The sequence below is a fragment of the Lagenorhynchus albirostris genome, chromosome 18 (genome assembly GCF_949774975.1).
Source record: "Lagenorhynchus albirostris chromosome 18, mLagAlb1.1, whole genome shotgun sequence".
NCBI classification, from domain to species: Eukaryota; Metazoa; Chordata; class Mammalia; order Artiodactyla; family Delphinidae; genus Lagenorhynchus; species Lagenorhynchus albirostris.
The window spans coordinates 55,294,018-55,317,883 of record NC_083112.1 but is presented as its reverse complement, the minus strand read 5'-3'; the positions used below and the strand labels follow the sequence as shown (position 1 = coordinate 55,317,883).

Here is a 23,866-nt window from a genome sequence, read left to right as displayed (position 1 = left end):
CCATAGGGCCTCATGTAAAGAAAAAACAAGTTACTTGCAAATACCTGAAAATTGGACTTGCATCAAACATCTCTAGAGCCACATACATAGTGAAACAAAAGTGTATGGGCAGCTTCAAGAAAATCAAGGAATTAAATTATGAACAAAGAATTTTTTGCCTATATAAGCTGCTCTTCCAGTATCAAGGCCAGAGAAAAAGTTTTTTAACATGCAAGATAGCAGCCAATACTGTACTTTTTGAAGATTCTAGAAATGGTGAGCTTTATTAAAGAATGATAAAATTTTAGGAAAATGAACAATGAATAGAATTTAAAATATTTAATTGTAAATCCAAGTTGTAATTGAAGGTGGGAATGAGGATAGAATAATAACCATTTACAAGTTATATTTACTAACAAAGTAGAAATAATGTAACTCAAATATGAGAAGATAAGTGATGAAAGAGGAAAGAACACTAGTTTATTGATTCTAATATAGACAAAATATAGGCAAAGTATGTAAATAAAAACCTGAGAAACAAGCAAATAAAAAGATTAATAAGAAACAGGTGACTTACAGATGTTAAAATGGCATACATTCAAAGTCAACTGATATACTTAACATACAAGCATTCATAAACTTAAAGGAAATTTTAACAAAGGAAAAAAATATCTTGTGAAGAAGAAAACACAGGAAATATAGCATTTGGAAACATAGTATTATATTGAGGAGTAATTTGACAGATATGAGATCAAATATATCAGTTTTGTGAATAAACATGAGGGTCAAATCACCTATTTAAAAAATTCAAATTGCCTTACAGAGAAAGAACATACTAAATGCTGTTTCCCAGGGACTCACTTAAAACAAAGTGTTTTTAAAACTGAATAAATAAAAAAACACAAGTAAAAACAAGGAGAAAAATAGGCATTGCTATTAGAATATCAGGCAAAATATAATAAATAAGATTAACTATTCTAAGATGTGTGTTTTTGAATGCTAAAAGCCACAATCCACAATATAGTACCACACATATGAATACATATGCACCAAATAATACTGCGATAAACTTACTAGAGCAGAAAGAGGGGACAAAAGAGACAGAAGCATAAAAATATCAGAAGGGTTAACACACTACTCTCAGTAAAAGTGAGGTAAAAAAAATGGACCAAAAAACTTAGAAATAGGGACTTCCCTGGTGGTCCAGAGGTTAAGACTCGAAGCTCCCAATGCAGGGGGCCTGGGTTCAATCCCTGGTCAGGGAACTAGATCCCGTATGCCACAACTGAAGATCTCACATGCTGCAACTAAAAAAGACCCTGCACACAGAAATGAAGATCCCTTGTGCCACAACTAAGACCCAGCACAGCCAAATAAATAAATAAATATTTTTTAAAAAGTAGAATATAGAAAAAATGCTAGAGTGTAATCAATTTTTAGATCATATGGAAACAGGTAAAACTTTGCCACATGGTAATAGAGAATACACTTTTTTCTACAGTGGAATTAGATTTTTGAAATTTTGGTATGAAAAAAATGTAAGAAGAAAAGTCAAAAGAAAAATGACAAACAGTAAATACACACTTGCAACTTTAATACAAATAAAGAGTCAATGTCAATAATAGCATACTTGTATAAATATGTATAAATAGAACAACACAAAACTTTACAGAAAAAATGGAAAGACATAAACAAATAATTATTTTAAAAGGTGTGAAAATTGCCTGTAAACTCTGAAAAGATATTCAACCTCACACATCATAAGTAAAATAAAAATTAAAAGAATCCTGAGCAACTATTTCTCATCAGTTATAATGACCAAAAATAAAAGCTTGATAATATGTTAAGTTTGGAACCAAGCACTCTCATTCATTGCTTTGGAAATGCAAAATGTTTTAACCTCATGAATATGAATTTGACTACATCTAACAAAATTGTACATGCTTCAACATTCAATCCAATAGTCTCCAACAATTGAAAAATACATCTGCACAAGGTTATTTTTTGCAACATTATTTGTAAAAGAGTGCAAGAAAAGAGCATAGTGTCCTGCATTTTATGTTAAAAGAAAAGTGAAATAAGAAAACATTCATTTATCTTCATGTTTTTGCAAAAAGAAATACAGGAAGGATAAACCAGAAACTTATTAAATTGGTTACCTCCAGGGTAAGTGGGAAGAGAGTTGAAAAGATTGAGGGTGAGGTACATCCTTAAAAATATTTTTAATATATAATTTTAAAATTCTGGAATCATGTTAATATCTTAACACAAAAAAGTAATATAAAATAAAATCCTCACATAGATAATTACTATGTTTTAAAATAGTTTTGTTCTAGTATGCACTCTCCAAGTAAAACATCGCTACAAGATGCTGACTTTCAATTTCAAGGTTTGGTATTTCTTGTTGTATAACTCTTCCTGTTTTAAATTGTCTAAATCCCGAGGTACTGGCTATTGTTATAATAGCAAAGTCTATGATGGCTCAATTTAATAGAAACCTGGAAGTATATGACTCACCAGTACCATTATTAAACAGACTATTCTGATCATGCTGACTAAAAGTAACATTTGGCATGTTTCATTGAAACTCCTTTCAGGTACACAAACATGGCACAGTATAACAATAGGTTTCATAGCTCTATTAAACATATCCTGTAAAATATTTGGCTTATCACTTTTTAGGCAATGACTCCTTAAAACTTTAAAGTTTGACTTCTGATTCTAAAAATACACACAAACTTTTATTATTATATTTTCCAATTGCCTATCTGTGTAAATGTGTACTGTTCTCATTTTTTCCACTGCAAGGATAGCAGATGCATAAATTCTTTTCTATTTGCAAATCTCAAGTCAGCATTAAAAATGATAAACAATATTTCTGTATTTGAAAATGGCCTTGTTGAGGCTGAGAAAGAACCGGAGGCAATTAAATGCCTTTTTTTTGTCAGTGCTTAATATAAGGCTTTATTTTTCCATCTCTGTGTTTAATACGGGAATAAAAACAAAATGAGATGAACTAATATTAATGAAACCCTTAAGTGAGTACTGGAGGTGAAAAGTTCAACAAGCAATAGAAAACTCAATATTGAGGAAAAGGGATTATTTGACAATGAATGGTTATCCACATATTAGCTTGGATGGATAAAGTACATCATTTATAATTCTGAGAGCTTGTGTTCAGTTTTCACATGAGTTTTACTTTATATAATACCAAGAAGCTCAGTTGCATCATTTTGGATCTTTCAAATATGTATGATTTTTTAAAAATCAGGTAGGCGAGTGATTGTTTGAGGGCCAATTTGCATTTATTTGAACACCTATCAAACTCAGCATTCTCTTCTCAGTGGCTGGATGAAGCAGGGGAGTAATGATATGAAATATCATTTTTCAGTCTGCACAAGTTATAAGACAGCATGAGTAAAACACCAAGTTGCCAGAGCTAAGGAGAATGTTTTAGACCCATAATTCAGGAAATGCTCAGCAGAGGTTTATTTTCAGCTCAGCTACAATCTAGAAGTGATGCTTTCTGCCAAAAGACCTTAATTGTATACACCTGTCCATTACTTAATGCCTTTAATTTGTGTAAACTGTCTCTGAAAAATCTTCCACTCAATAAAAATTATTAAATAAACATTGATTTCATTATTTTTTATCTTAGTATGTTTTCATAATTATAGACAAATTGCAGAATAGAACACAGAACTCCTGTTACCCACACTCACATTTTGGTCATTTGTTTATCTATATCATCCTCCCCAAACACACACACATTTTTTTGGTTTTTAATCATGTAATAGAAATTTGCAGGTATTATATACCACAATCTATTTATAAATACTTCAGTATATTTTATACTTATATTTAAAGTACTCACAGGCCAGTCTAGAATTAATTTGAGAAGGGACCACATAAGAGTGCTAATATTAGGAGGCCTGTTTCATGGTCACCAAAGCAAGTCAACCACATTAATGTAACAATTTTCACATAAGGCTGGTCACTTTGAAAGGTAACAGTGACACATAGTAACATTTCTTTCCCTTCAAGATATTTCTGGTGTGTAACAAAACTTAATGGTTCTGTAAATTAAAATAGCCCTGAGAACTTCACAAGACTGTAGATAACTCCTAATTCTGTCTCCATTACAGCATTATTAAAACAGAAATATCTTAATTCATATCTGTAGTGCACTTATATTTTGACCCAATGTTATGTTTTCAGGTCTGAGGAAGCAGCTAACTCACCCTATGTAATTTCTTGTACTCCAGGTACTCAGACAATCAGCCATATTACTGAAGCAGAGTTCACTTATTCATATTGCGATGGACTCATAGATTCCTTTTGTATTTAGTGAGTTTTAATCCATTCGCATTATTATTTTGATGCTCAAGGTGCCCCATATTTGTCCATGAAAATTCTTTAAGCTGGCTTTTGTGATTTTTATCATGTCCCAATCATTCTTTGAGTTCTTACTGTCTGGTACAAAACATATTCCAGTCTCACCTTGTACTTTCCCTCCCCTAGCACAGAAACCTGTAATTTCCTCAAGGAATCCTCGTTTCTAGACAACTGTGGAGGATTATATTTGGAAACAAAGATCTAGACCTTGATGTTTTCATTGTTATTTGAATGTTGCTGCACTCATGCCCTGACAGTGGACAGAGCAAGCTTCCCACACATGTATAAGTGCATGTGCGCACATGCGCGTGCACACGCCCACAGAGCTATCTATCTACCTATCTATCACCTATCATCTGTCTATCTCTCTACCTCTATCATCTATCAAAATCAAGGAGCACACTGATTTCTCAAATTCCATGTTTGTAAGTATCTCCCTTTTCAGACAAGGAGTAACCAGTCTCCTGCTTTTCTCAGTGTGTTTACTTATTTGATTAGTTTCTCAGTATGTAAGCAAGCGCTGGCACTGTGTGTGGACACCCTGCTCAATGTATTTGGGTTCTTGTTGGGATTCTGCCACTCCACCACCACTATCTAAACACCTGACTCTCCTTGAACTGTGACATCCCACAAGAAGTCACGTCTTCTACCATGCAAATTCTCTCCTCATCAACTCCAGCTTGGAAAATGCATGGAAGCCTCCTTCTTCAAACTAACTGGACACTAACACCCCATTGCTGAACTTGTACCCCTAACTTCCTATGTGGAATCACCAAATTCAGCAATAACCCCAGGCCAGTTTGCACCCCTGCACTGATTCACTTCTCTCCCCCTCACACTTCACACTGCAGTCACTGCCACTTATCTCTGCATGGATGCCCTACTAACTCCACTCAAACCCAACACCCATTCTGCTTAAATAATTATTAAAGCATGTGCTTTAGTTTCAGAAATTACATTTCCTCCAAAATTTAAAATTGATTGATGACTTAGTTAAACATTCTTCACATTAAGATACTTCAGATTTTCTTAAAAACTTTTAATTTTTAAACACTGAAGATAAAAACAAAGCTACTATTAAAAACCTGATTAGTACTCTGAGACTGCATTTGTTACAAATGTTCTAACACAAATGGGTATACTTTTTTTTTAAACATAGTTACACAGAATTAGAATTATTGCAATCTTTTAAATTCTTGCATGGTCTTTTTATATTTATTTTCTCACATTGGTTATCTTGTTTTCATTAGTTAATAAATGCCAGTAAATCTACTGGGAAATTTGACCTGTTTGCTCCATGGGCACCATTATCCCCCAGCATTTCATCTGAGAAACCATCCTGAATCTCACAATCATTGTTATACAGTTTTAAAGCGTCTATTGTGCTATTAAAAACGACATATGCACACACACACACAGATACACACCCACACTCACACATTATTATTTTTTTTAACTTAGAAAGTGGATATCACTCTTTATGCACATTCCTGGGTCATTTGTTTTTCCAGTTACTATTACGTTTCTATGATTTATCTATATTATTGTGTTTACCCTAATTCAATCATTTTCAGCCACATAATATTCTGTCTTGCTCATACATCCATTTTCCCACCAGTGAAATCAAGTTTGTTTTCTGAAATTTGTTATGAAAAGTAGTGCTCTGACCATTCTTGGAAATGTATCCCAGAGTACATATGGCAAAGTTTCCCCTTGGTATATACTGGCAAACAGAATTTCTGGGTTGTAGGGTATGTGGCATTTTCAACCTTCAGAAATAGAAGCCACTTAAAATCCTACCAGTTATGTAGCATCTGGAGTCAGATTCTAACACTTAATTCTGTCAGATTTTATTATTTATATTAATTAATGGATGTGCAATATTTTGTATAATTTTATTTATAACTTGAAGTTCATAATTCTTAGTTTCCCCCACTGCAGGTATGATTTTACCATAAGACATAGAGAGCTAGGGTTTTCATATTAAATCAGCTGAGACTTCAGATATGTTTAATGAACCATAGCACCAAAGCCAAAACTTTCACGTCTTTCTTGGCAATTTTATTTTTTTTACATCTTTATTGGAGTATAATTAATTTACAATGTTGTGTTAGTTTCTGCTGTAGAACAAAGTGTATCAGCTATATGTATACATATATCCCCATATCCCCTCCCTCTTGAGCCTCCCTCTTCCTATTCCACCCCTCTAGGTCATCACAAAGCATCGAGCTGATCTCCCTGTGCTATGCAGCAGCTTCCCACTAGCCATCAATTTTACATTTGGTAAATGTAAAATTTATCAAATGCTACTCTCTCACTTCGTCTCAGCTTCCCTTTCCCCTCCTTGGCAATTTTTATATCCACCATCCAGGTGGACAAGTCCCCTTCTTATGCACTTCAGTTTTGGAATCTTAATTGTTTCCCCAGAAGATGTCTGTATTGAGTGTTGTATCTTTCTATTATATACTGTTGCTATTTAAAATTTTCAATTTTGCCTTCTGTATTTTCTCATCTTATAGTAGATACAAGCCTAGTATAAAACTGCTTATTCTGAGTGTGGTTGGATGTGGTTTGATTTAACCTAAACAATTTGTTGTCAATTACAATTTCTTAAATTATCTTTATCACTGGTCAACATTATTGTTATTCTACCACGATTAGTAATCCACACATTATCTTTACCCATTTAAAAATTCTTAGCATATTGTAATGGTTTTGTGGTATAAACAGCTATTTTACAAGTCTACTCAATTTAACATCATATAGACTAGCTCTGATATAGACATATACATCAGTATAAGAGAATATAAAGCTCAGAAATAAATTCACTAATATTGTTACATGGTCATGAAAGACCTTTGACTCAATCTGCACTGACAGTATATATATAATACTGATTTTTTTACTCTATTTCTTAATTTGATATTTTATAGCAGAATATGTTTACATATGATTATATCTCATACTAATATTTTAGCATTAAACTTATGTGAATTAATTAAAATATAACTTTAATACATAACTTATGATTTACTGTAACACTCTTTTTTTTAACATCTTTATTGGAGTATAATTGCTTTACAATGGTGTGTTAGTTTCTGCTTTATAACAAAGTGAATCAGGCATACATATACATATATCCCCATATCTCCTCCCTCTTGCGTCTCCCTCCCACCCTCCCTATCCCACCCCTCTAGGTGGTCACAAATCACCGAGCTGATCTCCCTGTGCTATGTGGCTGCATCCCAATAGCTTTCAATTTTACATTTGGTAGTGTATATATATGTCCATGCCACTCTCTCACTTTGTCCCAGCTTACCCTTCCCCCTTCCTGTGTCCTCAAGTCCATTCTCTATGTCTGTGTATTTATTCCTGTCCTGCCCCTAGGTTCTTCAGAACCATTTTTTTTTTTTAGATTCCATATATATGTGTTAGCATACGGTAATTGTTTTTCTCTTTCTGACTTACTTCACTCTGTATGACAGACTCTAGGTCCATCCACTTCACTACAAATAACTCAATTTCGTTTCTTTTTTATGGTTGAGTAATATTCGACTGTATATATGTGCCACATCTTCTTTATCCATTCATCTGTCAATGGACACTTAGGTTTGCTTCCACATCCTCGCTATTGTAAATAGAGCTGCAGTGAACATTGTGGTACATAACTCTTTTTGAATTATGGTTTTCTCAGGGTATATGTCCAGTAGTGGGATTGCTGGGTCGTATGGTAGTTCTATTTTTAGTTTTTTAAGGAACCTCCATACAGTTCTCCATAGTGGCTTATCAATTTACATTCCCACCAACAGTGCAAGAGGGTTCCCTTTTCTCCACACCCTCTCTAGCATTTATTGTTTGTAGATTTCAGATGATGGCCATTCTGACTGGTGTGAGGTGATACCTCATTGTAGTTTTGATTTGCATTTCTCTAATAATTAGTGATGTTGAGCATTCTTTCATGTGTTTGTGGGCAATCTGTATATCTTCTTTGGAGAAATGTCTGTTTAGGTTTTCTGCCCATTTTTGGATTGGGTTGTTTGGTTTTTTGATATTGAGCTCCACGAGCTGCTTGTAAATTTTGGAGATTAATGCTTTGTCATTTGCTTCATTTGCAAATATTTTCTCCCATTCTGAGGGTTGTCTTCTCATCTTGTTTATGGTTTCCTTTGCTGTGCAAAAGCTTTTAAGTTTCATTAGGTCCCATTTTTTAATTTTTGTTTTTATTTCCATTTCTCTAGGAGCTGAGTCAAAAAGGATCTTGCTGTGATTTATGTCATAGAGTGTTCTGCCTATGTTTTCCTCTCAGAGTTTTATAGTGTCTGACCTTACATTTAGGTCTTTTATCCATTTTGAGTTTATTTTTGTGTATGGTCCTAGAGGGTGTTCTAATTTCATTCTTTTACATGTAGCTGTCCAGTTTTCCTAGCACCACTTATTGAAAAGGCTGTCTTTTCTCCATTGTATATCCTTGCCTCCTTTGTCATAGATTAGTTGACCATAGGTGCATGGGTTTATCTCTGGGCTTTCTATCCTGTTCCACTGATCTATATTTCTGTTTTTGTGCCACTACCATACTGTCTTGATTAATGTAGCTTTGTAGTATAGTCTGAAGTCTGGGAGCCTGACTCCTCCAGCTCCGTTTTTCTTTCTCAAGCTTGTTTTGGTTATTCGGGGTCTTTTGTGTTTCCATACAAATTGTGAAATTTTTTGTTCTAGTTCTGTGAAAAATGCTATTGGTAAAAAATATGGAACGCTTCACGAATTTGCATGTCATCCTCACGCAGGGGCCGTGCTAGTGCCAATCTTCTCTGTATCGTTCCAATTTTAGTATATGTGCTGCTGAAGCGAGCACTACTGTAACACTCTTTAAATTTCTTATATCAAACAACAATTTGAGTTTTTAATCTTATGACACAAGAAACTTATTTAAGATAACAATAAACATTTAACCCAATAATATGAACATGTAATGAGTTTAAAATAGATACTTTTTTAGGATATCATTCTTCAAAATGTTCAATAGTCATAGACAGTATGTCACAGAGTTTGTGCTATGTACAAGAGTTTGTTTTTGTGAGGTTTGAAATTTGGCTCATTCTGGGATTTTGTTATTCTAACATGTGATGCAACATATTGAAATAAACTGTAGTTATTCTTCCTTTTCCACACCTATTTCCCTTCCTGATGACTCCAGTCACAAACAGTAGGTGGGGATAAGCAAGACAGGTGCTTATGTGTGTGTGTGTTGTGTTGATAAGGGATCAAGGTGCTCCACAATCCAGAGTCAGAGGCTAAGTAAGTAGAGTGAGGATGGCGTTCAAAGGAAACAGACAGCCCAGCAAGGGCTATTGGTACCAGAACAGGATTAGAACTCAACCTTGGGCAGGGGGGCAGAGATGACAGCAGCTGCCCAGGCTAGAGTATTGGATTTAGAGCAGTGTAAGAAGGGTATCTTCTTGGGGAGGCTGAAGCCTGGCTTAGTATATAATACCTAAGTATGAGAAGGGCATGCAAGAGGAGACTGCGTAGAAATGGAGAAAATGAAAATCAACCCTATGTTATTGGATTTAAATTAGAGATATTGTAAACTCAGAGATTTTAACCTATTGAGATGGATATAGAAATAAATATGTGTGTGTGTGTGTGTGTGTGTGTGTGTGTGTGTGTGTGTATTTCTGGCTCTATCTACTACAATGGTCCTATGAGAAGTGACATACCAATAACAATGAACACACCTAGCACTAAAATCTTTTCTGTACTCTATTCTCCATTAAAATAACCTAGAATTCCATTGAGAAATGACTCATTTTAGTAGTGGGGTGAGGAAAATACAAAATGAGATTCCAATGGGGTATTTTCTAGGCCAGAAAATAAAGAAGAGTTCAAAAAATGATGAGTGCATGCCAAAGGATATGTAAGTCCATTTAAAGAGATCCTCACTGTAAAAAACTTAAATGTCAAAATGATGATATTAATGGATTACACCTGATTAACTAAAATAAGAACTCATGAGTCTACACTAATATAAATTAGTGAATAGATGTTTGATGAAGTCTCAGACTATCTCCATCCCAGTACTTATATATATATAAAGAAAGGGAAAAAAATAAAAGAGAGAAAAAGAAAGAGAAACTTTAGAATGGATAACACTAGTATGTGTCATCTTAATCAAGTGCTCAAAGTCAAAATAAGTAAACAAGTAATGAGACAAATTAAAATGGTATGCCATTACAGGATTGGATGGGAAGGACACGGCATCACTTCTTTGTTAAACCTGCCCAAAATACTTAATCTGAATTGAATTATGATGAGATATTTGATAATCCCAAATAGAAGGGCATTATCAAAAACAACTGGTTTTTAATATGCCCATGTGTCAAGGTCATGAAAGTCAAGGAAAAACTGAGAACTGTTCCAAATGAATAAAATCAAAATGACGTAGAAAATAAATGCATGTGTGTAATTCTGGACTTTACTCCTTTATTTTAATGGATATTACGAGAATAACTGGAGAAATTTGAATGGTCTCAGGAGTAGATGGTAGTAATATATTAATATCAATTCCTGATCTTCATGTTTACATTGTGGTTTTCTAGAACATGATTGGAAGAAATATACACAAAAATTTTTTGTGAGTGATTGGGCATCAAGTCAGCAGCTTACTCTTAGATGATTCAGAAAAAAGTTATTTGTGATGTACTTGCCACACTTATTAACTTTGAGATTGTTTCAAAAAAATTTTAAATGTAAAAATATAATTGTTATATATACACACAAATTGCCCACATTGTTTTTGTATTATTGTGCATAATTTTATTTATTTTGCTACTGCAAGATAGGGGAAAATGTCCCTCCAGGTTCACTTTACAAGATGGGTATAAAAAAACATTTTTCCCCAAACATATATAAGTCTTTAAATATTTTTATTATGATTACTTAATGCTTGATTATATAGAAGATAATTCATTGAGGCAAGGTCCAGCTGGATACATTTTCCCATCTTCCAATGTTCACAAGGATTAAGGAAACTTGTAGTCTTATCAAAGGCTATTAAAAATTGTTGATTCAGGATTTAATCAAAACCATGAAATGGCATAAAGCCATGCAATAGTTAAAATAATATCAAATAAAAAAGCATTTTGTAAGTTAATGCCTTTGTAAATTAGACTTTTAACATGTTATATTTCCTTATAGAAGAAACTTTTAGTATAACTTTAAGGGAAAAACTGAATGTTGGTCATTTATTTTCCACGACCAGAAAGACATCATTCGTTAAAATAATCAATAGTTGGTACAGATTATTAGCAGTATTAATTACAACATCATCATTTCTCCTACACATAAATGAATTTCAGAAAATCACACTCTTAGTTTCTCACCACTGATTAGTGGCAGAAGCAGAACTAATGATAACAATAATGGTTTTAATTAGTGATGTTATTTTATGGCACACAGTGCATTCTCATTCATTTACTCAAGGAACCACAATCACCCTATATGATGGATTATATCCTCATTTTATACATAAAGATAAAATTCTCACAATGTGTTGAAAAAGTTGCCCAAGTTTCACACAGCAAAGTGGAGGATCCTGCAATTTGGTATCTAATTGGTCTAGACTTCAAAAACCATAAATTACTTCAAACTACTTCCACCTAATGTAGTGTATTTATTTCCCCATGCCACATTGTGAAAGGTATTTTTGTGTTGATGTATCTTTAAGGGCTATTTCTAGTAGTCACTTAATTGATTATTTATGATCCTCTCCCTCCCTTTTGAACTTGGATTGAATTATGGGAAATGGTCTTAAATCTTTAAAGAATCAGCCTCCATTGATCACATACCTCTATAACTTGTGTCACATGACCACTGAAAATACAACTTGGGAAGATCTTTGGGTTATTGAGGAAAGAGAAGTTATAGCCTATATTTTGTAAACATTAGTATGACTATATATCAAAACAGAGGGTGTAAACAGCCTATTAGTACAGCATCTTCACCAAGACGCTCATCCCTTTCAATCACTTCTCCATAAGAATATTCCTGCTTGAATATAATGGAACATTATATACCATTTCCCTTCCGCCTATTCAATTTTTACATGTCAGTCAAATATCTTCCCCAGTATAACTGATTATTTTTGTTTTTCCAATCAAGAAATACCCATATCAAAAATGGCTGGAGTAATTGTTTTGAGACATGAAATATAGTATTTTAGTTAGGATCATTTGCCTTTCAGTATAATTTTCTAAGAAGTGAAAGAAGAGGTTTGATTGAAATAATTGTGTTTTTTCTCCATGATGGCAATCTGGAGATTAAGAATGATTTCTGAATCATTATGAAATTCCTCTGTATTAGTTATCTATTGTGACATAACAATATTAACACAGACTTAGTGTTTATGACAACACATTATTATTATTATCATATCATAGTGTCTAAAGCTTTAAGAGTTTGGGCATGACTTAGTTAATTCAAATTCTCATAAGGATGCAATTACTGTGTTGGCTGACGCTGTGGTCTCATCTGACACTTTACTCTGAAATGATCCACTTCTAATCTTTCATGGAGGCAGGATTCAGTTACTTAGAAGGCTGTGGAACTAAAAACCCCATTTTCTTGCTGGGTGTTCCTTGGAAGCCACTTTTAGCAACTTGCCATGCAACTCACACACAACATGGCAGCTTCCTTCTGCAAAACCAGCAAGGAAGAGAAATTATTGTAGCAACACAGTTTACAGCCTTACATAACCTAATCGTGAACATGTAAAAACATGCACCCATCATCTTGCTTTATTCTACTCGTTACCAGCAAGTCATAGACCCTGTCCACACTCAGAAGAGGATCACACAGGGATGTGAACACCAAGAGCTAGAGATCATGTGTGCAACCCTAGCATCTGTGATCACCCTCTGGACTCTAGTTGTTTATATCCTTCCCACATGCAAAATACATTGATTCTCCTTATAATGAGACATTCACGAGACACTGATCCCATTAAAGATTTTGCTCTAAGTCTATAATCTTATCACCTAACAAGATTGGATCTAGATATGGATGAGGCTCTTTGTGTGTAGTTCTCTGTAATGAAAGAAACCAGTTAACTGTAAAATATAGAGACAAGTTTTCCAGCCCCTCCCCAACAAATCAACATGCAGCAGTTGAACAGTCACGTGGGAACATCTACAGGCATCCCCATTAAAACGGGGGGAAATGGAGAGAAGTAGTCATTGATCCTAAAACTCTGAAATCCAGTCCTGTGAATGTTGGAATTTCTTGATTATGTATGTATAAAAGTCACTATTTAACCATAAAAATTACTCATTTAAATTAGTTAATAAAAAATATAAAACCTAACAAGTATCAGATATTTGTTCTACATATTTGCACAGAAAGATGTGCTTCATTTCATTAAGAAGCTAATGTCACACTAGAGGAAAGATACATAATTTATTGGAATTTTGTGAATAATGAAATGCATATTAGATTACCTCTGAATGTATTCACATCCTCTTACAATAAGATATCATTTGAAAGGGCAAGAAAGGTAACTTCTGTTCATTTTATTTTTTATATATTTGAATCCTAATACTAATTTTGTCATTTTTAGCTATATCCAAATCTGTGGCATAGAAATAAATCTGTGGCATAAATAAATATATATATATATATCACTCTCAATATATTCTGTGATAGGAAGAATTTTCCAAGTACATTATAATGTGTTTTGAACTGTGGGCATTCATTGTAGTATAACAACAGCCTGAAGAAATTTTAGTGTGTAAACTCTTCAGTAGTTTAATCAGTATACATCTCCATTTTCAGTTTGGCATATAGGCAGAAATAAAACTGGAGCTATATGTTTGTCACTTTGGGATTTACCTTAAATCCTTTAGGTTGTCTTTCTATTTTGATAATCCTTTGCCAAATTACTTTTTTAAAAAAAATTGAGTTAAAATTGGTATATAACCTTACATTAGTTTCAGGTGTATAATATTATAATTTGATATTTGGATACACCTCAAATTGATCACCACCAAAAGTCTACTAGTTATCATCCATCACCATACAACTGACTCCCTATGCTTTTGCTACCCCTCAACCTCCTCCTTTGGTAACCACCAGTCCGTTCTCTCTATCTATGAGTTTGTTTTTGATTTGATTCGTCTGTTTGTTTTCAGATTCCACATATAAGTGAAAACATGGTATTTGTCTTTCTCCGTCTGAGTTATTTCACATTGTATAATACCCTCAAAGTCCTTCCATTTTGTTGCAAATGACAAGACTTCCTTCTTTTTATGGTTGTGTAGTATTCTATTACATGTATATGTGTGTGTGTGTGTATATATATATATATATATATATATATGGCTCACATCTTTTTTATCTATGCATCCATTTATGAACATTTAGCTTGTTTCCTTATCTTGGTTATTGTAAATAATGCTGCAATGAACATGGATGTATATATTTTTTCAAATTAGTGTTTTCACATTTTCCAGGTAAATATCCAGAAATGGAAAAGCTTGATCATATGGTAGTTCTATTTTTAAATTTTGAGAAATTTCCGAATCATTTTCAATGGTGGCTATACAAGTTTACATTCCAACAAATAGTATATGAGATTTCTCTATTTTCCACATCCTCTTCAACATTTGTTATTTCTTATCTTTCTGATAACAGCCATTCTAACAGGTGTGAGAAGTTATCTCATTGTGGTTTCGATTTGTATTTCCCTGGTATTTAGTAATGTTGAACATCTCTTCATGTGCCTGTTGGCCATTTGTATGTATTCTTTGAAAAAATTTCTATTTAGATCCTCTGCCCATATTTTCAATGGGCTGTTTCTTTTTTTGTTGTTGAGATGCCTGACTGTTTTGTTTTCTTAAATATATTTTGGATATTAACCCCTTATCAAGGTTATGATTTGCAATTATTTTCTTCCATTCAGTGGGTTGCCTTTTCATTTTGTTGATGATTTCCTTCAATGTACAGAAGCCCTTTAGTTTGATGTAGCAGCTTATGTTTATTTTTGTTTCCCTTGCCTTTAGATTCATACCTCCCAAAATAATCACTAAGACCAATGTCAAGGAGTTTACCACATAAGTTTTCTTCTAAGAATTTACGGTTTCAGGTCTTATATTCAAGTATTCAATCCTTTTTAAGTTAATTTTTTTGTAGGGTGTAAGAAAGTAGTCTAGATTCATTCTTTTGCATGTCAAGATTTCCCAACACCATTTATTGAAGAGACTGTCCTTTCCCCATTGTCCATGCCTGGATCCTTTGTTGGAAATTAACTGTCCATATATGTCTGGGCTCTTTGTTCTGTTCCACTGATCTGTGTTTCTGTTGTCATGCCAATACCATACTTTTGATTACTATAACTTTGTAGTATAGTTTGAAATCAGGAACTTGATACCTCATCTTTGTTCTTCTTTCTCAAGATTTTTTTGGCTATTTGGGATCTTTTATAAACCACACAAATTTTAGAATTATTTGTTCTAGTTCTGTGAAATATGCCATTGGAATTTTGATAGGGCGTACACTGAATCTGTAGATTGTTTTGGGTAGTTTGAACATTTTAATAATTCTTCCAATCCATGGAACATCCTTCCACTTATTTGTTACTTCTTTAGTTTCTTTCATCAATGTCTTATAGTTTTCAGTGCAGTTTTTAACCTTGATTAAATTTATTCCTAGGTATTTTCTTCTTTTTTACATAGTTGTAAATGAAATAGTTTTCTTAATTTCTCTTTCTGATAATTCATTACTAGTGTATAAAAATGCCATAGATTTCTGTATATTGATTTTGTATCCTACAAATGTATTGAGTTCACTTATTAGTTCTAACAGATTTTTGGTGGAGTCTTTAGGGTTTTCTATCCACAAATGGTGACAGTTGTACTTCTTTCTTTCTTATTTGGATAACTTTAATTACTTTTTATTGCCTAATTGCTCTGGCTAGGACTTCCAATACTCCGTTGAATAAAAGTGGTGAGAGTGATATCCTTGTCTTGTTACTGACCATAGAAGAAAAACTTTGTTTTTCCTTGTTGAGTATAATGTTAGCTATGGGTTTGTCATATATGGCCTTTATTATGTTGAAGTACATTCCTTCTGTAACCAGTTGGTTGAGAGTTTATATCATGAAAGGATGTTGAATTTTGTCAATTTTTTTTCTGAATCTACTGGAATGATCATACAATTTTTATCCTTCATTTTGCTAACATAGTGTATCATATTGATTGATTTGCAGATGTTGAGCCATCCATGCATCTCTGGAATAAATCCCACTTGATCATGGCGTATGTTCTTTTTAATATATTTTTGAATTCAGTTTGCTAATATTTTCTTGAGGATTTTTCCATCTTTGATCATCAGAGATATTGGCCTGTAATTTTCATTTTTTGTGATATCCTTGTCTGGTTTGGTATCAGGGTAATGCAGGCCTCCATTAAATGAGTTTGGAAATGTTCTCTCCAGTTTAATTTTTTGGAATAGTGTAACACTGGGGCAGGGCAAGCAGCCTTAGCAAGGTAGAGAGAGACTATCAATAAATGGCACCTGCCAGCCTCAAGCTAGCAGAGTAGGAGATTGAAAAAAAATGGCACCTGCAAGCAATTACATCCCCAGAAAGAGTTTCAAGAGACATCTGTCCCTCTGACAGACACTTTAGGTTAGTTAATGAATCTTCTTCATGTATGGTCTAGGTGATTTCCAAATTGCTGCTTTTGAGCTGGGTCCCAGGGTGAGTCTGTGAAGAGCCCTTTAAAAGTGGAGTCTCAGTTTCCTATAGCCTTTTGAGTCTCCTGGACATAAGCCCTATTGTTTTTCAAAGTCAATTATTTTGGGGTTCATCTTTCCAGCGCAGTTCCCAAGGGTTGGGGTACCTGATGTGAGACTCAAATGCCTCATTCTTCAGGAAGAAGCTCCTTTTTTGTGATATTTTGTGATATCCCTCCTGCTTGTGGGTCGCTACTCTACTGGTAGGGGCCCTGTGGAGACTGCCTCTCTTCCTCTCCTACCTTACTCAATGTGGCCTTCTTATTGTTTGTTGTGGAAGAGCTGTTCTGCTGGTCCTCTGATTATCTTCAGAGAGAATTATTCCACAGGTAGCTGTAACTTTGGTGTGTCCCTGGGAATAGGTGAGACCTGTGTCTTCCTAAGTCCCATCTTCAACCAATTCCCCAAATTACTCTTCCCTTTAGCATTTTTAGACAGTCAAAATATCCCTCATCCAGTGTTTTCAGGATGAACTTATTGAACATTTTAATAAAATAGCTAATGTAATTAAAGAAAAAGTGACACTGTGACATTTCCACATATATTAAACAATGAGGAACATAAGTTAGTTCTCAAAAATTATCCATCAGTCTTGTGTCATTAATGGTCTCCCCAGAACCATAGTAAATCTATATTGTAATACAATAGCATTGTTCAAGATAGCATGGTTTAAAATTCTATGTCTATAGTATATATCAATTATCATCAGTAGTTATCTTTCATTCCAAGAAGATATTCTCTTTTCACTCCAAGTAACTGATAAATTGATATATAAATTATCTATGGACCACAGACGTACTGATTTTGGTTTGAAATTGACACTGTAACATACTGACCATTACCTAAAGGAGAAAATTCAAATACATCAGAAAGTTTCCCTTGTTGAAAACTTGCAGGCATTGTGTAGAAAATATGCAGGCATTGACAAAAGATTGTGATTTACTTTAATAAAATGTTGCATAGAGTTGTGTTTTTAATTTTACTGAACATATGTAAATATGAACAATCTACCTTAAGTCATTTCAAGTATGTAACAAAAAAAAATATGCAAGACTGGTTCAATGCAACAGCAGGCATCAAGGCCATAAATAATTCTATGAGTAATATTTAAATAAAAATTAAAATGTTATTTATTAATTATAATATACAATAAAGTGTGTGTAAAGAGAGAGAGAAAGAGGATTGCAATGTTGAGCCAGACCACTAACTTATAATTTATTACCTTTGGAAAATTTAATATATAGAATTTGGAAAAAAATATGTAGAATTTTTTAAATATAAGAAACAAAATATTAGGAAAAATAAGATCAATAAATCCAAAATGAATCAAAATATTGATGTTAAATTATACAAACAGGGAAGTTTAAAAATTCAGAGTTATTTTTCAAATTTCCAAATAAATCATCTATATATTAGAATACAACTTTTCTTCCAGCTACCCAAGATACCAAAGGGATAGAAGGCCACGGGGAAGAAAGTGGCCCTGGTGCCTGCTGTCGTGAAGAAGCAGGAGGCCAAGAAGGTGGTAAATCCCCTGTTTGAGAAAAGACCCGATAATTTGGCATTTGACAGGACATCTAGCCCCAAAGGGCCCTCACCTACTTTGTAAAATGCCCCTGCTCCATCCAGTTGTGGTGGCAAAGGGCTATCCACCATAAGCAGCTAAAAGTGCCTCCCATGATTAACCAGTTCACCCAGGCCTTGTGCCACCAAATAGCTTCTCAACTGCTTGGGCTGGCCGATAAATACATATCAGAGATAAAGCAAGAGAAGGAGCAGAGACTGTTTGCCAAGGCTGAGAAGAAAACTGCAAGCAAAGGGAATTTTCCCTCTCAGTGGCCACCTGTTTTTCGAGCAGAGGTTAACAGTGCTACCATTTTGGTGGAGAACAAGAAGACTCAGAAGGTACTGATTGCACATGACATGGATCCCATGGAGCTGGCTGTCTACCTGCCTTCCATGTGTCATAGGATAGAGTTACTGACTGCATTATCAAGGGGAAGGCCAGTTGGGAAGTCTAGTCCACAGGAATACCTATACCACTATCACCTTCACACAGGTAGGTACAAAAAGTTAATTTGCAGTTTTAAATTTCTTACCAGAAATCATCTATACCAAATTCACAAGTTTGTCAGGTATTGACACATTCTATATCTCTTCTAACTGCTCCACCAATTCATAATATTTTCCTCTTTCTTCAACATCCAAAATAATTTCCTCTCTGCCTAACTAGTTTTGACTGAAAGTCTCCTGCCTGTAGTTCTGGCCACCAGCAAAGGTAACAAAACTAATGGTACATAATAGGCCTAGTCTTGAGAGGTCCAGATTATCCCTTCAGCACTGCACTTCAAAGGAAGTCACAAGGCCAACCAAGGTTTAAGAGGAGGAGAAAGACTACCTTTTGGTGTGAACAGTGGCATGCATATAGAGAAAAAATGAATTATTGGAAACCTTACTTAGAGACTATCACATGGGAATAGAAACAGTTTTTATGAGAATGTTTTCAAAGAAAGAAACCATAATATAATATATAAGTAATTTTAAGAAGACTAGCATTGTAATGATCTGATATATTTAATAACACCATAAAGCAAAACATGAGGCAGATAAAAATTAGAGAAAGGTTTTTTTTAGTGTAAGATAAAGAAATAATATTCAACCTAAGTAATACACTATAACAAATAAATGCTATGAAATATACATTAAATTGTGCAAATGACATGATTATGATTGGACAATTCACAAAGAAGAAATATGTATAAAATAATGTTTATCCTATTTAAATGATTATCTGATATTAAATTGTTTGGGACATATAAATCATCATAATTATAGAAAATCCTAAAGATTACACACACACACACACACAAACACTATTAGAATTAATAAGTGAATTCAGTAAAGTTGCAGTACACAACATCAACATACAAAAATCAGTTGCACTTCTATACACTGAAAACAAATGATCCAAAAAGGAAATTGAGAAGACAATCCTATTTACAAATCATAGATGAAAGAAATTAAAGAAGAAGCAAATAATTGGAAAAACATCTCATGTTCATGGGTTAGAAGACTTAATATTGTTAAAATGTCCATACTACCCAAATGATCTACAGATTTAATGCAATACTTATTAAAATCCCAATGGTACTTTTTACAGAAGTAAAAGAAAATAATCCTAAAATTCATATGGAACCCCAAAAGACTTCTCTTAGCCAAAGCAACCCTGAGAAAGAAGAACAAAACTGAGAGGGATCACCATTCCTGATTTCAAATTATATTACAAAGATACAGTAATTGAAAAGTATGATACTGGCATAAAGACAGACGTATAGACCAATGTAACATAATAAAGACCTCAGATATAATCGCATGCATATACAGTCAAATGATCTTCAACAAGGGTGCCAAAAATACACAATGGAGAAAGTACAGTCTCTTCAATAAATGATGCTGGGAAAACTGGATATCTACAGGCAAAAAATGAAATTGGAACCTGATCTTACACCATACACAAAAATCAACTCCAAATGTTTTAAAGATTTAAACATAGAACCTGAAACTCTAAAACCCCTAGAAGACAATTAGGGAAAATCTTCATGATGTTGGTTGTGGCAATGATTTCTTGGATATGACACCAAAATCAAAGGCAACAACAGCGACAACAAAAATTAGACAAGTAAGACTATACCAAACTGAAAAGATTCTGCAGAGCAAAGGAAACAATCAACAGACTGAAAAGGCAACCAAAGGAATGGAAGAAAACATTTGCAAAATATATATCTGATAAGGGGCTAATATACAAAATATGTAAGGAACTCCTACAACTCAATTTCAAAATAAGAAATAATCCAATTAAAAAATGAGCAAAGGACTTGAATAAACATTTCTGCAAAAAAGATATACAAATGGCCAACAGGTATATGAAAAGATATTTAACATTACTAATCATCACAGGAACACAAATCAAAACCACAGTGAGATATCATTTCACACTTGTTAGGATAGCTATTATCAAAAAACAAGAGATAAGTGTTGGTGAGGATGTGGAGAAATGAGAATCCTGTGCGTTGTTGGTAGGAATGTAAAATGTTGTGGCTACTATGGAAAACAGTATGGAAGTTCCTAAAATAATTAAAAATACAATTGCCATATAATCCAGCAATCCCATTTCTGGGTATACATTTAAAAGAACTGAAATCAGGGACTTGAAGAGATATATGCACTCCTATGTTTACTGCAGCATTTTCACATGATTCAACATATGGAAACATGTCTGTAGATGGATAAATGGATAAAGAAACTGTAGTATATAGGAAAAAATAAAATATTATTCAGCCTTAAAATGGAAAGAAATCCTGCCATATGCAACAGCATCGATGAACTGGTAGGACATTATGCTAAGTGAAATAAACTAGTCACAGGAGGACAAATATTGCGTGATTTCAATTATATGAGGTATCTAAAATAGTCACACTAATAGAAACAGAGAGTAAGATGGTGGTTGCCTGGCATTGGGGGAAGGCGGAAAAAAGAAATTGCTGTTCAATAAGTTTCAGTTGTGCAAGGTGAATAACTTCTAGAGATCTGCTGTACAATGAATACAGGATTATAGGTACATTGTGACTACAGATAACAATACTGTTTGATACACTTAAAAATTAAGAGGGCAGATCTTATGTTATGTGTTTTTAACCACAAAAGCAAACAAAATAGAGGTACATAAAAAGAAAACCCCACATCATATACTCACATAAAGTTTGAGAAATAACATGTAATGAAGATACTGGACATACTCTTGCCTCACAAGATTGTTTCAACAAATTAAAAATAAATGCACTGCAACCATAAAATTTGGAAGAAAAAACTTTCTTTTTTAAAGTTTTCCCCTAATAATCTATGTTCTTAAAAAATTATGAACTTCTGATAATTTTGCTCAATGGGAAATGTAAATTTTATATGGTATACCAACTTTGGCACTTGCATATTTTTCCAGTCACAGAAGTACGAACTGAAAATATACAACACATTCATGTACTGGATAAGATGAAAAAAAAGTAAAAAAAAAAAAAAAGGTATATAAATAATTGACACATTTGCAAGTAAACAGATAGCGCTGATGTCCATAACTTTACTCAGATTTAAAATAATCTGTGTTTTCAACCCTAAGTTACATTCATTCATTTTTCAGACCTCTGTTCCATCTTTGAAAGAACATTCAGCTTAAAGTTTTGGAGTTCTCCTAGTCTTGAATTTAATTTAAAAAAAAAATCACATTTGTAATTATATTAGTATATATGCTAGGCATTCACTGGAGTCCTTTCCTCCACTGCAAGGTCTATTAGATTAAAAACTTTACTACATAAGCTATGTATTTTTTATTATATTGCAGATAATGAATGCAATGGCAGTCAGGTAGAGAAGATTTAAAGATATAAGCATGGATTTACAAAAAAGTTGCAGAGATAGGTAAAATATAAACCATTGATTTGAGAGGAGACAGAAAATATTTAAAAGAATTTTCTAAATTCTTAAATACTATACATGATATAAAATGTTAGTATAGTACATTTTGATAACATATTCATTTGACTATTTCTTTTCACTGCAATGTAATGAAACATTATGCTACAGTTATGTGGATCATGGAATAAAAGAAAAAAAAAGAAAGATGAAAATATTACATGCATGCACTTATACATATACACATACTTAAAGTGAACATCATGTAAAACTTGAAAAATAATAATCACATTGTATTTGGAAGAATGTTCAAGAAATAACAGAAAATAAAATAAAATATTTTATCTAAATATTATCTGAAGTAATTTCTAACCATTTTATAGCAGTAGAATTTGTTTTATTACTTGTATGTGGAAATTTAATATTTGCAAAATGATAAAAGAGAATGCTCTTCAGAAATTAATTAGATTAATTAACTATAGCTACACATAAGACAATTCATCTTTTGTGTTTTTTCCTATTGTAAATTTAATGCAGTTTCTTACAAACAAAACAGTAAATGTTTTAGAAAATATAATTCCTTTACATTATTACTACACTACAATCCCAAAGGGATATAACCACCTCATTAGTTGTGTGTCCATCCCACCAGATAACTCCCATATAACTATGTTGATAATAATGATGGTAATAATACTTATTTTATATAGATATCTGATCACACTTGGCTTATTCTTTAACAGTACTCTCTTACAGAAAGGAAAACACATGGGTCATCTTCCCTATCAGTCATATTTTGATTTAATCATTATGCATGCATATGTAGTTTTTCTCTTTTTTTTTCAGGAAGAAGTAGGTGAACAAAATAAGTCTTAATATAATTTACAGCTTTGGGATATTTTTGTTTAATTTTTCATCTACTTTAGTAAGAGGCTTTAAGTCAAATGGTTGCATTATAGAGACATAAAAATAATGAAAAATTCACACAATTGAAGAAAGCAGTTTTCTTTGAATAATATAGATTTTAAAAGTAATATTATACAAGTAGAAAATGTCTTGATTTGTATTTTTATTAAACAAATATGTGGTATATTTAAATTTATTTCATCAATTTTGCTCTGTAACAAACTACACAACAATGATCTAATAATGTTCTGGATACATTATGAAAGTAACTTAATCCAATTTTGCATAACTTTATATTCTGTATATTTGGGTTGTATATTATTTCTAAGCTGGAATTTCA

The 23,866-nt window shown here is 33.1% G+C and overlaps 2 pseudogenes; one reads left to right on the top strand and one right to left on the bottom strand.

Annotated features, from left to right (window-relative positions):
* LOC132508728 (large ribosomal subunit protein eL8-like) overlaps positions 1-19,234 on the top strand; it is a 51,559-nt pseudogene extending 32,325 nt beyond the window's left edge.
* On the bottom strand, positions 9,114-9,226 carry LOC132509053 (U6 spliceosomal RNA; annotated as a pseudogene).
* Positions 19,235-23,866: the final 4,632 nt, after the last annotated feature.